At 33.8% G+C, this 4,012-nt stretch overlaps 1 pseudogene; it reads left to right on the forward strand.

Moving 5' to 3' along the window:
- Positions 1–330: 330 nt before the first annotated feature.
- Positions 331–680, forward strand: LOC132226413 (protein archease-like; annotated as a pseudogene).
- The last annotated feature ends 3,332 nt before the right edge of the window (positions 681–4,012 follow it).

Genomic DNA, 4,012 nt, shown 5'->3' on the forward strand with positions numbered 1-4,012 from the left:
ATGAGAAACAGAAGGTGACCAAGGCCAAGTATCCTCCAGTCAATCAGAAGTACCAGTATTTGGATCATACAGCGGATGTCCAGCTCCAGCCGTGGGCAAACTACGGCCCGCGGGCCGGATCCGGCCCGTTTGAAATGAATAAAACTAAAAAAAAAAAAGACCGTACCCTTTTATGTAATGATGTTTACTTTGAATTTATATTAGTTCACACAAACACTCCATCCATGCTTTTGTTCCGGCCCTTCGGTCCAGTTTAAGAACCCATTGTGGCCCTCGAGTCAAAAAGTTTGCCCACCCCTACACCCATGGGGAGATACCCTGAAGGAAGCTTTCGAGCAATGGGCGATGGCCATGTTTGGTTACATGACAGATACTGAAATACGGTGGACCCTCTCCAAGCAATAGAAGTAGAAACACAGGGAGATGATTTACAGTCTCTTCTGTTTCACTTTTTGGATGAGTGGCTTTGTAAGTTCAGTGCTGATGAATACCCCAGGAAGTGAAAGTACTTAGTCTTGATCAAATACATTTCAAATTACGGTCAATTGAGTGGAGAGAAGAATTCTCATTGTCCAAGCATCTTCAGGGAACTGAAGTCAAGGCAATAATATATTCAAACATGCAGATCCATATTGAAGAGAAACCAGACATTTTTGTGATCATTGAGATTTAAGATAAAGAAAAAACTCCTCTGAAGAATGTTTTTTTTCTCTTCCCTTTGAGACGATACCATGATATAAATTCTACAGTCTCTGATGATATATGATGATGATTTGCAGAACAGAAATTTTTGATGTAAAGTACGACTTTTCCACAAATGGGAAATCAAGGCATAGCCTTGGTCTGTATTAACCAGATATTCAAATGTCAAAGAATTCTTTAGGTAGCAAGAATGGTTCCTTATTTATTAATTCATTGCTGTAGCAACAGGTCCCTCACACCCTTCCAATGGAATGCCAGCTCTCCAGCCTCGTTCTAAGAGGGATCATTAATGTAAACAGCAGCCAAGAGATTCTGAAGCCTTCACATCTTATTGAATCCAATTTGGGAGAAAAAAATGATAATTTGAGAAATTTTACAATCAAGATTTTGCTTTCCCTACAAATTGGTTAAGACATATATTTTCTTTGTATATTTTAAGAGAGGTTGTATTTTAGAATGCTGTAGGACAGAACCATCCTACATTCCAGTTGGATATCTTAGAAGAAATAATTATAGTTGAACAATAGATACTTCTCTAGAAAGAGTCCTGATTACCTAAATCACTTTTTTTTAAAGCAGTGATGTATTGATATTTTCTTGTTTTCCCACAAGAAAAATTTAATGCTCTTAAAAATGGGCCCTTTTATCATATAATTTTATATTAAAGCCAATATATTTATTCAGTTAGGGAAAAAGGATAATTTTTAATTTTTTTAATTTTTTAAACTCTTAATTTCTGAGAAGATAGGAGGCCAGGAAAACAACTAAAATTATCTGAACTTTTGTCAAGCCACAGTAGATCAGTGGTTGAGTGTCTACCTATGAACCAGGAGGTCACAGTTAGATCCCAGTCTGGGCATATTGCCTGGGTTGTGAGCTCAATGCCCAGTAGGTGCATGAAGAAGGCAGCTAATCAATGATTCTCATCATTGATGTTTCTATCACTCCCTCCCCCTCTCTGAAATCAATAAAAATATATTTAAAATGTAAAATAAAATTATCTGAACTTTTCAAAGTAGATAACTTCTAAAAAATAAAATATATATGAGAGAAAGCATAGAACAAAAATCAAGAACCTAAGTTTTACAGTTACACTAATTTGATTTTGACATTTTATTCTAGCTGTATCTAACTATGGATATTGAAACAAATTACTTAGTCTTTCTCTGACTATTTCTTCATTTATTAGATGGAAGTATCAAAATATCTAGCCATAGCATTATAGTGAAAAAAGAAGATAATGACAAGTGCTTTTTCAGCAAAAAAGATACTTTCTAATCTAATTTTAATTTAGCTATAATTTTTATTTCTGGAACTTACTCAGTAGGCAAAATAACCAAATGACAGAAAGGTTTGGATATTTTTTCTGTTTTAATAAATATATGGTAGCAGAGAGATTGAGAATATTTGCTGATAGCAGAATGATGAAACTTGAATATGAGCTGGTATCAAGCCCTTTAAATTCCCTGAACAACAGTTTGTTATCTGTAAAATGGTTAAATATTTAAGTATACTTTTATTGATTTCAGAGAGGAAGGGGAAGTTGAGAGAGAAATAGAAACATCAATGATGAGAGAGAATCATTGATTGGCTGCTTCCTGCATGCCCCTACTGGGGATTGAGCCCACAACCTGGGCATGTGCCTTGACTGGGAATAAAACCATGACCTCTTGGTTCATAGGTTTACACTGAACCACTGAGTCACACTGGCTGGCTAAATATTTAATTATAGTGGTAGAGATTGGTAAAAAAATAAAAAATGTAAATGTAATATGGAAAACTACCCAACACTAGTATGTGGTCTACAAATGTAAATTTTTATAACTGCCTATACCACAGCATCATGATTAGCAATAAATTTTGCATAAATGCCCATCAAGAGAGACTAGACATAATAGAAACAGACATGTAATAATTCCCAATGTGGGTTGTTCTTTCAGACACAAGCTTTAAAATATCTACACTAGTTAAATTCAAGAAGAAAAATATACAAATTAAAAGTTTAGAACTATCCAAAATGGTGGCAGAGTATGTGGGAGCAACACTCACCTCCTCTCAGTACCAAACTGGAATTACAACTAGATTATAGAAAAATCATCCTGAATAATCAACTGCAGACTGTATGAAGAGAAGTCTTATAAACAAGGATTTATAGAAGAAGCCACATGGAGACTGGTAGGAAGGATAAAAAATCCAAAAAGGTTGGTCCTGCTCCCCACAGGCAGCAGTTGAGGTTTCATGGCATATTTCCTGAACTAGAACAAATAAATCAAAATTTATATGAAACCACAAGATACCTCAAATGACAACAGCAATCTTAAGAAAGAAGAACAAAGTCGAAGAAATCACACCACCAAATATCAAACTATACTACAAGGCCATTGTAATTAAAACAGCACAATGCTGTCATAAAAATATACACACAGATGAGTAGAAAAAAATAGAAAGCCCAGAAATAAACCCACGCTTTTATAGTCAATTAATATTTGACAAAGGAGGAAAAACATACAATGGGGTAAAGATAGTCTTTTCAATGAATGGTGTTGGAAGAATTGGTCGAAGAGGTGAAAAAAAGAATGAAAGAAAGGAAAGGAAAGAAAGAAAGGAACTAGACCACCTTCTTATACCATACACACAAATAAACTCAAAATGCACTAAAGACATAAAGTTTAGACTTGAAACCATAAAAAATTGAGAAGAAAACAGTATTCAGTAACAAGTTCTACCATATGGATATTGGAGTCCCTGGAGGAGAAGGCAGAGAAAAATGGGAAGGCAAAGCAATGTTTGAAGGGATAATGGCAGATTTTTAAAATGTTATGAAAGAAATCAATTTACAGATTCAAGAAGCCATATAAAATCCAAAAATATGGATTTTTTTTTTTTAGAAAAAGGAGAAGAAAAAAAAGCCACATCTAATCATATGGTAAAACAAACAACAAAGCTATAAGATATGAAATCTGACAGCTGGTTATTATGCAACAAAAATATGTAAGATAAAAGATAATAGAATTATGTATTTCATGTATTAAAGTAAACCTGTACTATATCTAAAATTTCCTACCTCAAATTTAATGTTAATTAAGATATTTATTTGACAAACAAAAACTGAGCAGGAAGAATTTATCACTAGCAGACCCATACTAAATGAAGAAACATCATGGGTGTTTTTAGGCTGAGAGAAAAGAACCCCAGATGGAGGGCTGGAGATAGAGGAAAGAATGAAGAACAATGAAATGGTAAATTTGATAAAATATAAATAGCTAAAACATAAAAACAATTTTATTATATTAATTAATAATGACAATTT

Source organism: Myotis daubentonii, chromosome 2 (assembly GCF_963259705.1).
Source record: "Myotis daubentonii chromosome 2, mMyoDau2.1, whole genome shotgun sequence".
In the NCBI taxonomy this organism is placed as follows: Eukaryota; Metazoa; Chordata; class Mammalia; order Chiroptera; family Vespertilionidae; genus Myotis; species Myotis daubentonii.